Below are 13,041 nucleotides of genomic sequence, written 5' to 3'. Positions count from 1 at the left end.
CATGAACAGAGGTGGGGATGGGAGCGAGGCCCCCCCTCCCTTTCTTTACGGCTAGATGGGAGGGGTGCTGTTGTAACTTGGAATCATACAATGGAGAAAGTTGAGATTCTTCTAAGATTCTTCAGTGGAAACACAAGCATTTGTGCCCCACAATTCTACGTAGCATTAGTGATGATGTAGCAAAATCTACATCTATGACAAACGGCCAGTTAACAAGAAAAGTTACAAAATATGAGTTCTCTCAAGAAATAGGGGTGAGTAAAGCATCCAAGTAAAAGGAGGTGGATAAATGGATTGGCAGCCTTTTCCTAAAGATTAACAAGCCTCTCTCGCTCTCCCACTCTCTAAGTGAATGGTCTCATTCTTTTCAGTAAGGGTTTGGTGAGCATTAGGGGTTCATAACTCATCTGTAAATATTTGATCTAGGCTGAAACTTGGCATCTAGTGCAAGTTCAGAGCCCCAGGAGCAAACATTTTCCCCACATCCAAATTAGAACAGACAATCACTTGACTGTTTTGATATTAGGAGAGTGCAAAGTGATTGGAAGTTAATGGTTTCAAACATTCTTCAAACAAACAAACTGGTTTGTGAAATACATTCTTTTCAGGCCATATTAGGGGCTCCCATACCAGCCAGTCAGCAGTGGCGAAGGGTGAAAGCCTGGCCCTACTGAAGTCTTTGGGAGTTTTGCCACTGAATTCCATGGAGCCAGGATTTCACTCAGAGTTTTGCCCAGTTGTCGTCAGATGAGGTAGCCAGTGGATCTTTGGCATCGCCCACCGGAAGCACCCTCTATACAGAAATCTGCACTATGGCTGCTAGAAGCATGTGGGTTCATGAAGGTGTATGGAAGAGATTTTGGGGCCCAACTGATAGAAGACCAGGAATTTCAATTATGCTTGTTGGCACCATAAAGTCCAACATCAAGAATTTTTTCTATGCCTTCCATGCAGAAAATAGATTGGCACTTATACATAACCAATCACATAATTTCCTGATGCTCCCTGTTGGCTCAGTTGACAGAGGTGCTGCCTACAAGGCCTTGAGGTTCCCAGGTTGAGTCTCAGATGTTCTGATATGCCAAACATATGCATGCTCTGAGAGAGCCACCACATGGGAGGCTCTGCTAATTGGCCAAGTCTTCCCTGATGTCCAGACTCAAGTGGGACGGCACTAGCCTTAAGATTTGTAGGGTCTCAAGCTGTTGGGAAAGGAGAAAGCAGGTCCTGAGCTCCTCGGGAGAGGGGCCATTGAGAGAGGAGGGTCACAGCAGTGAGTTGTTGCTTCCTCTTCCAGTCCTGCTGTCTCAGGAGAAGAGCCAGCCCAAGAAACACAGATAGGTAGGGTCTCCCGAGAAGAGGGATTTCCTTGCTTTCCTTATAATTAAAACTGGTCCGGTAAGATGCAACAGGAAACAACTTCATTACATCAGCTAGAGTGAAAAATAAAATAAATAATAATAAAGAGAGCGAATGAGGCAAAGAAAGCCTCAGAGCCCAGACTTGGAGTCTGAGCCCTCTCTAATGGTATAGTTCAAGCAGTGCCCTCCTTCTGGACACCACACAATATATATCTAAGGGCAGAGAGAAAGAGCCAATAAAACACTGTACAGAAGTGGGCTAAAGTGGCATCACTTCTGCACGCAATTTTATACCAGCAGTAAAACCAGGAGAACATAGAGGGGATATTGTCCCAAAATAACAGCATGGCTCTCATTCCCTGAGAGAGATGCTTCAACTGGGGGTGGTGGGAAGGTCTCTCTCTCATAAATCTTCCTAGGCCTGCATCTATTTGACTCCACTTCCACTGAAGTCTGCCATCATCACTTAACAGGATCAGTTCCAATAGGAAAACTCAGTGCATGAGATGCAAGGTCCCACTATTAAGTGGTTAGAGGAACTCAGGAATCCATGTTCCTCTTCTTTGCATATTCATATTTTACTGTTGCTGCTATGTGAACATTTTAATTTTGTTTGTACATTTCTTTCCTTGTGATGAAGCCCTCCTCCTCATTTGTTCCAGTGCGCTCTTTGTGCATTTTCTTTGACTGCTGTCATATCTTCAGTGCTAATATTGACATTTGGCTTTTGAATGTGGGAATTTCTCTCTCTCCTTCCGGGAGACGATCATCCTTGTTGGATTCTTTGTAAACAGTGAACTCTAGAAGGGTAGGCAGTTTGGACTGGATGAACAGCCAAAAGTTCATAAAGCTGTAAATCTGGGCTGGAAATCTTGCTAGATCAAGCCCTTATATGAAATTTCTGGTCCAACCTGCTTTCACCCAAGCTGCAAATACCATGATAATAGCCTACTGCAGCAGCAGGCAGGAAGGGCAAAGGTAAATATAAATAACGTGTTAAAGTCAATGTTCTACAATCCCTTTTCAAGCAGGTATCTCTTGAAGTGAGTTTATCAGTGTCTCCCTTACCTAGTAACTCAGTGATGTGCTGATGGCATCTCTTTTTGACAAAAAGACATAATAGGACACATCTTCAAAACTTGGCCTCTATTTGTGCATGTTCAATTGGGCATGTTATTGCATATATATATATATATATATATATATATATATATATATATATACACGCATACACACACACACTATTGACAGAGGTTATACACATAGTGTTCATTTGCACATACAAGATGAGAATTAAATCAATTGCAAATCAGGCACTTGTGGGATTTGTACGAGAGTACACTTTTGGGTATAAATGATTTGTTTATGCAACTGTGAGCAAACAACTAGAAAATCTGGCCCCAGGAATTACAATGTACATTTTTAAAGCACTGCGGGCCCAGCCACCCACTTGGCAAAATCTGCAACCGTATATTTGAATTCGCAAAAAGAGATGATGCATTGAGGTTGAATTTGTGTGGACTCAGAGCGCTAGGTGTACCTTTCGCATAGCTCTAAATGGAGAAAGAGGGAGAAAAACGATAGTACTAGCAGCCCTTAGCATTGTAGCGGAGCATAGCAGAAGCTAAGAGACCAGGTGAATTTGTAGATGACTTGTTGGAAACCTAAAAATTCTTTCCATTAGCCCAGCCTTAGGGCTGATGTAATGACTTATTTACTCACGTACAGAGGAGGTGGTGGGGCAGGAGCAACTCCTCCCAGTCAGTCTCTTATTCACTTGGAGTGGAGCTGAGGATCTGAACCACACTCGATTGTGAGTTTGTAGAGTGGTGCTTTTTTGTATTTTGTTTTTCTTCCCTCCCTGTTCTTTCTTATCTTAATCCAAGATTCAGACAGGAAAGCAGCAGCAGCAGCAGCAGGCCCATTTTCCACTGAGGCCATGGTGCTTTGGGAACCACCTCAACTGGCTTCTGAAATCATATTTCCAGGATCTGGGAGAGGTTCCCAAAAAACTGCTGCGGCCCACCCACATCCAAACAGCAAAGACTCTCTTGAGCAGCTATAGCCAGCCCCAGCGAGCCTACTGCAGGACAGATGTGGGTGGGCCTCTGAGTTTTGGACACTTATAAAAGATGGAAACGCAACTTCAAAGGAAACTAGCCGAAGCACTTCAGAAATCAATTGAGCCTGGTAGAAATGATGGTTAGTGGCTTCTTGTGCTCTCTCTCATTTCTTTTTAAAGCTATTGATCTTGGACACTGAAAGGAGCTATTTCAGCCTCTACCGTGGCCACAGATGGTCGTAAGGGTCCTGAGAGCCAGGAGGCAGCCACAAGAACGCTCTTGGTAACAGAACTCAGGAGCTGCTCCCAAGTAGCACCCCACTGTCATAAGAATACCAGTTAAAGGGATGTATAAAATATAACACCACTTTACACTCATACATTTCCTTTTATCCACATTTCTCAAAGCACTTTACAAACATTAATTTTCCTTTCTATAAGGCAAATAAGTATTATTGTCCCTCTTCCTTGGGGGAACTGAGGCAGACAGCAGCTAAGTGATTTTCCCAAGATCATGCAGAAGTCCTAAATCCCTAATCTGTACACAGACATGGAGGGGAGAGAAATTGGAGAAAGGGAGGGAAATCAGGTCACTGAGAGAACAAAAATGTTCACCCCAGTAAACTGTTTGCTGAGGGCCGTAGTAGAATGTTTCTCTTGCCAATTTTGTGAAAACTGAAGTTCCCATGTGGCAAATAATTGTTTCACTAGTTCTAATGTGTAGTAAAGCCCAAATAACAATTGCTAATTGCCCATAATTCTGTTCTTGGAAAGGGCCAGTCTTTGTTCTGGGAAATATCAAATGTCCATAGTCTTTCCTCATCTCCAGTCAAAACGTAATTTTAGGAAATAGCCAATATTTCCCCATACCTATAACCATAACAGAATATATTCTGTTGCTACTACATCAAAATCCATCCAACAAAGCTGGCATTGTACCCTGTGGATCCTTTAAATTGAGTACACAGGGCAGACTCTATTCACCAGGAAGTGATGTTGGTGGCTCAGCCAGGAGATCTCTTCCCTCTGAGTCAGGCCTGAACTAATGCCTCAGCCTGGTCATAGTAGTGCTGGCACAGTAGTGCTGCTTAGGGTGCTGGCCTTCATGCCAGGTGTAAAACCAAGGTTTTGGAAATCCATGGCCTTCAAGTACCTCATGGCACTATTAGCAAGAAGAGTAAAAGCACTAACCCTGTGTACTGGCCAAATTCCAATTTGGGAAATTACATTTGTCAACCTAAAATTCTCCTTGAACTTCAGTTCTCAGGTTCCTGTGCTAAAGTGTTATGTAGTGGTGAGGTGTCTGTATTTCTGTGGTGGACAGTGATACTGGTGTTTGTAAAATGCTTTAGGATCTTTTTAGGTTTGAAGCAGAAATGAACCCAGCACAGAACACAAGAACTGATCCCTCTAAATTTTAGATTCAGATCCAACTCCAGGTCCAAAATATGTGACCCAGACCTTCCTGTAATGTCCTAATGATTCCAAGCCACAGTGATTCGAAATTCAGATACTCAGTTAGATGTACCAGATTTCTTCAACACATAACCTCGCACCTCTTCCCCTGAGCACTGTATTATCTTCAGGTCGTCAAAATGTTTCATACAAATTTTCTGTTTTAAAAGGTTTTTTCTTTGTTTTAAAAATTAAACATTTTTGGGAAAAAAATGTTGACAGCTGTTCCATTTAAATTTTCCATGAAATATTTTGATTTTTTTTTCAAAATCATTCACCTTTTTCCTTTCTCAAAAACTTGGCTTTAATCATAAAAATGTGTTTTTTCAGTAAATACATTTTTTTGAAAATGGTTATGACAATGATTTTGGTTTTAAAAAGTTCAATAATATCTATACAAACTTTTATTTAAGACAATCACTAAATCATGTGAAATAGTAAATAGGTCCATTTCAAAGTCTGAGACTGTTATTGTTATCTTGTCCTGGGAATGTTAAACCAATATCCTTTTAGAAGGATGGTAAAAATCTCAAGATACTTTCAAACAAAATGAGTCATTTTTCAACCCAAAATAAGGGAGTTGCTGCTCTGATAACCTTCCCTCTCTATATGGGGTAGATGTCAATATCTAAAGCAGTGTGTGAACTCTCGATGACTTCCGTAATGTTAACACATTAGTTATAGCATAGTCACTGGCACTGCATTGTCAGTAACTAATTAGTTGTTTTGAACACTAGTGTGTGATCAAGTACATTGAGTATAAAAAAGTCCTATATCAAAAGAAGTTATTTTCTATTCATTCTTACAATTCTTCCTCTTTCATAAAAGACACACACACACACAGCCTCTTGTACCTTTGTCAGGATATGCTCTGCAAAAAAGAACAGCACTAATTCAATTAAAACACAGACAGTGGCATAAACATATAATAAATATAATCTTACTGCCATGTTTTCAGCAAGAGGGTTGGGCTTTTTACTCGTGGTTTATTTAGCCCCTGTTCTCCTGACCTCCTCCAGGGCTTGGGAAGACAAGGAAAGATCGATAGACTCAGAACACATTACTGGAAATATCTTTCAGCTACTTAGAGAGGAAAAAAAAGAAGGAACTACAGTTATCCTGTGGTATGGAAGCAATGTGGGGAAAATGTAGAATACCACATGCCAGGGGGCTGTGATCTAATGCACTCGCTGACTGTAGAGCGGATTTAGATTTTCCTTGCTTTGCATCCCAACGAGAGGTTAAAAGAAATTGTGGTATGGTAAATATAAAAAAGACCTAATGCCTACCTGCTAGACTGGAAAGGGATCAGGCTTTCAATTACTGTGAAAAATGTTCCTCCTCCTCAAAGTAAAATGAGTAAATTTGCGCTTTTTTAATGGCCCTCTAAAAATGTGATACTGTAGGTAAAAAACCACCATACTTCTTACCAAAGATTAAGGTTAGAGCACAGGATTCCAAAGACTTGTGTTCTATTGCTGGTACTGTCATTAAGTTTCTGTGACACCTTGGGCAAATGGCTTAACCTCAGGTTACTCATCTGTCACATGGGTATTATAATATACTCAGCTACATTAAAGGAGTGTGGTGAGACTTAAGTAATGAATGACTGTAGAGTGTTTTTGAGGCCTTCAGATGAAAGTGCTACAGCAGTTGTAATAAGTCTTCTTTGTCGTCAGTGAAGGGTAAGTACTCTAGATAAACATATCAGCTAAGTACCTTCTTTGGTGTTTACTGAATGCTATTCCTCTGATTCCACTCAGATTTGTAACACTGTTTTTCAGTATCAAAGACACATTTTTTATTAGAAAAACCACTACCTCTCTAATTAAACATCAACAAGTTGTCTGCATTTTTAAAGGATTGAGAAGAAAATCTCACAATCCCTCTGTGCTCATCAGTTTCACAAAATGGCTTTGACTTTACAGAAGTGACTGAAATTGCGTGAAATTTTACCTTGTGTAAAATTCTTCACTTTTGTCACCAAATGTTTTGGATGCAGTTTGTTTCTCTTCTGCTATTATCTCTTTACATGGTGGCTCCTTTCAGCTACTTAATAATCACATACCCCGATACATGAAGGGAAGGTCAAAAATTCCAAAGCATGTCTCCCTTTGTGCACCCACAAATCACAGATGTAAAATTTTCACCCTCAATTGTTTTACTTATTTAGATTTATCCACATCTGGTCCCAGAGTCTCGTTACTTCTCACCACTTAAAACCTGCAGTAACTGCTACAACATTTACAATCTTCAATACAAAATTTCATTTAGCCACTCATTCAGTGAACCAATCACCACACATAGTAGCAATAAGCTAAGCCTCCAGACTTCAGACACCAACAGTCCTCTCCATTAGCTATGACTTTTCCTTTGGTTCCATTTTGCTTGATTGACAAGTTTAGTATCCAAATGGACTGAGACTACAGGACTCCTGGTTAATTCACTCTTTACTGTATCCCATTTCAGAGTGTATGTGTATGCATCCCGCTTTTATTTACATGTCACCAATATAATTGATTACCTTGATTTTCTTGGGTTTTTTTAAATCACATTCATAGTGGTATCAACTTCGGAGTTTATTCTAGACTAGAGTTAACTAGGGCTCTAGTCCTGCAATCAGATCCTTTGCGTTAACTTTTGACTTGAAGTCAATGGGACACTGCAAGGAGGCAGCTGTCCACACCAGCTGATCCAATCACATGATCAAGGCCTAAGTATCCATCACTTTGTGATGTGGGACCAAATGGGTAACCACTCCTTGCCCTCTCAGTGAGGAAAGAGCACCAAGTGAGTAACCCTTTCTCCATTTATTTTCCTTGATCACTATAGCTCTTTCAGTTGAGTCGCTCTCCATTAGGGCTCAAGACGGTATTTAATTAGGAAGTAACCCTGGAGTGTGAACAGTGCCATGTCACCTGAACTCTGCCCTTATTACTCTCCCAAATCTCTGTAAAGGAGGATTACATGAGCAATATTATATACATTCATTCAAATGTCTGCTCGCCATCTTCATTTTTTTCTGCACTGGAATAAAACTTTAACACTGGATGCCCTGTTATTACTTTTATTTCCAGTTGGTGCACTCTGTTTAATAATGAATTGTCCCATTGCCCCATGTGAGCAAGCACTCAGAGCAGAGCAGAAGCCATGTGCCATCATGTAGGAATGAAAGACGGATACTGGATTCTCTTCCTCAACGTTCTAGCTTCATGTCTGAAGACTGCTAGGTGCTACAGGTATAAACCTACCAGATGCTGCAAAGATCTAGGTGTTCAACATACCAAAAATAAAGAAGCGAACAATGAAAGAGACCTTTAGTCTAAGGCCATGGCTTTTTGTAGGGGTGGCTGACAAGCTGGGCTATAGGGTACCATGTGCCTAGCAGCCTGGTGACCAGAGCCAGGGAAGGGATAACTGCAGGCAAGACCCAGTCTTTAGCGCCAAAGCCACTGGACCGAAAGCCTTCAGAGGGTTTGCGGTTCTCACCAGTGCTGGGATGAATTTTAACTCATTATTGATCGAGAATTTGTACATCAATTTTCATTAAATGAAAGATTTCTACCAGGCCTCCTTCTGTGTGGCAGTCAAATTAGACCACATAGAAATATATGGAGTCAACTTGGTTAGAGTGGGTCGAGGATTCTAAGCAGTTGGGGTCCAAATATTAATAGACTAACCATGAGGAATGGCTCCCTTAGAAGAGAGATCAGCCACCTATAGAGAGTGGTGTTTGCATGTCTCATCACTGCACTGAGCCATCCTCTTTTTCTGCCTTTTTAAGTGATTCCTGAAACTGCTGATTATGTGGGGAGAGAGGAGGTGGCACTTCTGGAGATGATCTGAAAACATAGTGTCATGGATGGTGTTACAGAAAGGATGAAGGTGAACTAATTGAATGCACATGGAAGTTTAATGCACTTTAACTTATCCACATTCACTTCATAATTCATCTTAATGTTCTGAGGTATCCCCATGTAGACAAGCCCTAGCAAAGCATGGGTTTTGTCCCCTTCTACAAGCAGTCCATGTAAGAAGTTTGAGTCTGCTACTGCTTCCAGCTAAGGGGCTTGGGGCCAGATTTCTAAATGTATTTTGGCGTCTAATGATGCAGATAGGCATCTAGTGGGAGTCCCATTGAAATCAATGGGAGTTAGTTGCCTACGTGCTTTTGAAGATCATACAGTGTGACTGTCTGCATCTTTAGGCACCAACATAACTTTACAGACCTGACCCTTAAAGTCCTTTGCCTCAAGCAGTCAGTCATCACACTGTTGGTCCTACACATCACAGATCCAAGTCCTTTGTGGGCCCAGTTACACTCAGATTCTGTTTAACCAAGGAACTGAAGTCAGTTTACAAAAAGTGTTTTATTCACACACAGATGATTCTTCACAGACTGGTGCTACTTCAGTAAGAGTATTTAGCACTTACATGAAGCTTTTCATGTTCTACAGGCTTTACAAACATGAATTCATTAATCCTCATCCTGTGAGGTAAGCACAATCGTACCCTGGCTTTATGAGTAAGGAATTTAGGGCTAACAGGTTAAGTGATTTATCTAAATTCACTGAGGGAGTCAGTGTCAGAGCTGAAAATGGAACTCAGATGTGTCTGATTTCTACATATTTAATTCACTTCATCACACCTCTCCAAAAACATAAACCAAGAGCCGAAATATTCTGATCGAGCAGGCCCCATATAAACCACATGAGTGTTTCTAAGACATATTCTTTTTCTCAAGTCGTCAGTAACCTTGTTTCCCAACACAATTCATACTACAGTATAAATTATTTTACAGCCCAGCCCCAATTGTCAAAGTGGCCTCAAATCAGTGTTGTGTAAAACATTCATCTCTCACCTCAAAATTACGCAAAATCAGCCTGGGTTTGAACTCAGCCTGCATCTATGGGCCAGCAGTGGCTCGTACAAGCTTTTCTGGTCTCTGAACTGCTGTGCAAAGGTTTTTGCACTACCAGGATATCTGTGAATATTTATAAGCTTTTGTTCACTGGTGAGTTATATGCTTAAGCTGCTTTTGCCAGAAACCACCCCCCAGCACAGATATAGCCACAATGTTTTCCACTATCCCCACTTGTTCCATCTCCAGTGAAAGACTGAATGTCATGCTACATCCATCAAACTGAAACTTACTCTATGATTTAACTATGGGGCATTTAAACATAGGACAACAACAGTAATTCAAACCTGAATCTTTTCAAACGTTCAAATGCTGTGAACTCAAAGTCCTCTGCTTGGGGGAAAAAATATGAACCTATTTCAAATTGAATTTGGTAAGGTTCTGTAATGTTTTATGGGATTAGGATAGAAAAAAAGGGATCCCTCCACATTCCTAACCAGGACTATGGAAAACCAAAAGAAGGGAACATCCCAGGAAAATGCATACTATGATTTCCACTGAGCCCAGAGCACAATTTGGGGTGATGAGTCATTGCTGTGTGAAAACTCATGCAGTGTAGACACAATCATTACACCACCATATGGGAGGTGAAATAGTAAAGCAAGGGTCAGTCTATGAAACCCCAATGAAGACGTCTCTCTCTCTCGCCACGGTTTTAAAAGTACCTGCATGTAATGATGGGTGATCCTCAAAAAGTGTTGATATTTGGGTCTGATCTCTCATGAGGACAGTTTTTTTTCCAGGAGATTTCCAGTAATTCCCGCTTCCGGTCATAATAAAAATACCACAAGGACTGTTTGTTTCGTAGTATTTTGATACTTCTGCATAGAGTTGCATCCAGAACCTGAAAGTGTACAGGAGCATTAAAAGGCAAAATATAAAAGTCAGATAAATGATCTTTATTTCAAAGTTTCTATTTGATTGTAAGTATTTGTTTTGAGATAGGAAACTTATTTTCAAACCAGTTCACCCATCCCGATCTGTGTGGTATTTGGAACATTAGAGGGGTGAGGGGAAGGTTTCCACAAGACCTTTCTATAAAAACAAAAATATTTTGCTTTTCTAACAATTTTCCAGCGAAAGTATTGAATTTTAATAGAAAACCCAAAAAGATTTTGGTGTTTGGTTAAAAAGGTTTTGGTTTCTTGAGTTTTCAATTAAAAGTTTACATTTTCTGCTGAAAGCAGACACTTTTTGTGAAAAAGTTAGTCAAAAACACAATCTCCATTCAAAGCAGTTTATATGGGAAATTTTTCAACCAACTTGTTTATGCTTCTTTAAATTACCGTATTATTCAGTTTTTGGTGTTCTGATCGCTCAGCATTCATAAAATTGCAATACAGGTTGACATATTATATGGGATACTCTGGTCCTACAGAGCCATCTCAATGAGTCCATGGAGTTGCTGTGCGATGTGTCAGGATGACAACTGTGCAAATAACTGATTTTATTTATTTATTTATTTTGGTTCAGTGGCAGAACCAAAACAATCAGAAAAACTTTCATTTCCGATTGATGTGAAATTTCAGGTAGAACAAAAAGTTTTGTTTCAGCTGAAATTAAATATTCCTTTTTGTTTGTTTGTTCTGTTTTGTATTGTGTCCATAAAATTGAAAGCCATTTTGAATTAAAAAAAATTGAAAGGTTTCATTTAAAAAATGTCAAGACAACACATTTTGATTTTTTGGATTTTTTTTGTTTTTGTTATTTTTGTTATTTAAACTAAAACAATTTGGTGAATTCAATATGAATTGGCTACGTTTTGGTTGACCCAAAACCACATTTTTTACTGAAAAAGAGTTTTGGCTGAAAATGTTTTGCTCAGGTCTGGTCTCAATGCTGTGTGTTATATTGTTAGGTAACTCAGAGTACAATAGGGTTACATTATAATGACCTTTCATGCTTATCTTGTTGTATGTAACAAGTTAACTGAGATTACCAGAATTCCCTATTTTCTTGGCTGATTTCAAAGACTGATGGGATCCTTTTGTCACTGAACATTTTGACAAGAATTCAGATCAAAACAAGAACCAAATAATTGTATCCAGGATACTGACTCACAGATTAAATGAACACGTGGTCACGTGATTCCAATGAACCATAATACTTTCAAGATCACACAAAACAGACCACATCCAACATTCCCTCTGGGCAGCTGTGAACACAGGATCATGCACTTTCCAGAAGAGTAACAGAGCAACCTCTTCCAGGTTGGATACCCAAGCACAGAGTGGCAGAACTACAGCAATTGACTCCCCTCCCTGCCCTCATCTCCTCAGCAGTTCTGAGTGCCACCAGCCCTTGGACGATAAGGTTTCAGTGTGACCTCTGTTCTTAGTTTTCCAAAGCACAAATCCACCAAGACACCAGGGGACCTATCATCCCAGGCATTGAGCACATAGAACTCCCCTTTGAAGTCACAGGCCCCAGGGAAGCTGTTTTTGCTTTCAAAGTGGCAAAATCTTTCAAATAAATCTGGTTCTGGTGTCACACAATATCAAGAACCTGTCCAGTTTTGAATTCAGAAAGCTTCGCTCTCACTAAATAACAGAAGTGGAGATAGGGGAGAGAGAGAGAGACATTTTTTCTTGGAAGCATGTAAAAATGGTGGTTGACCATTTTCTTTCTAATGAAATGTTTGCCTGATTTGGTCCTGGCAAAGCTGTGCACATGTGGCAGCCACATCAAAAGCATGGGCATTGGCAGAAGGATCAACATGGCCTGAAGTGGTTTCCTTTGTTGGCATGTGCCAAGCATGTGTCTGATCTCTGACTCTGACACTTGGGCCTGTTGTACAGGGCACCTATTGGAGAATAGTATTGTTTAGATTGGTAGTTTTATTTATATTTACCCAAAGTTGATGGCATGGACCTAGACTTCTAAGAACAAAAGGAGCACTCTCTTCCTTCTCCTTTAATTCAACATTTATCTTGTCCTATCTTGCCATTGCTTCCCATAGCACCTCTTGAAAAGGGAGACTGGGATGGCTACATATGCTGGAGTGCTCAGAGTTCACTGACCACATCCTAGGTGAATGCAGCCCTTGCTGCATGTCTTCAGTAGAGCTCTGCTTTTCAGACTAGCACAGAATTTGGCTTATTCCCAGCCCAAGTTGTGCCAGCTGGATGAGAAATTCCCGTCAGTGCAACAATTGTGAAACCTCTAAAATTCAGTGATGAACTAACCCAGACAGGTCTAAAAATAAGCAGTGGACCAAATTTATCCCAGGTGTAACTCCATGG

At 40.3% G+C, this 13,041-nt stretch overlaps 2 long non-coding RNA genes across 8 annotated transcripts in view; one reads left to right on the top strand and one right to left on the bottom strand.

Annotated features, from left to right (window-relative positions):
* Window positions 1-13,041, top strand: part of LOC120381278 — a 70,245-nt gene that overhangs the window by 15,567 nt on the left and 41,637 nt on the right. Inside the window, exon 3 of one of the 4 annotated variants that reach the window (XR_005587996.1) lies at window positions 7,956-8,175. The exons of the other annotated variants lie outside the window; for them this stretch is intronic. This is a non-coding gene — a long non-coding RNA (uncharacterized LOC120381278). Of the gene's footprint in view, window positions 1-7,955; window positions 8,176-13,041 lie in introns of those variants that run through there. 4 annotated transcript variants of the gene reach the window in all.
* The window catches only part of LOC120381277, a 301,408-nt gene continuing 297,386 nt past the window's right edge, over window positions 9,020-13,041 (bottom strand). For all 4 annotated transcript variants that reach the window (XR_005587994.1, XR_005587995.1, XR_005587992.1 and 1 more), the window contains one exon: window positions 9,020-10,643. This is a non-coding gene — a long non-coding RNA (uncharacterized LOC120381277). The remainder of the gene's footprint in view (window positions 10,644-13,041) is intronic.

This window comes from Mauremys reevesii, linkage group 13, assembly GCF_016161935.1.
Source record: "Mauremys reevesii isolate NIE-2019 linkage group 13, ASM1616193v1, whole genome shotgun sequence".
NCBI lineage: Eukaryota > Metazoa > Chordata > Testudines > Geoemydidae > Mauremys > Mauremys reevesii.
The sequence above is the reverse complement of the archived record's forward strand: the minus strand, read 5'-3'. Positions and strand labels throughout refer to the sequence as shown.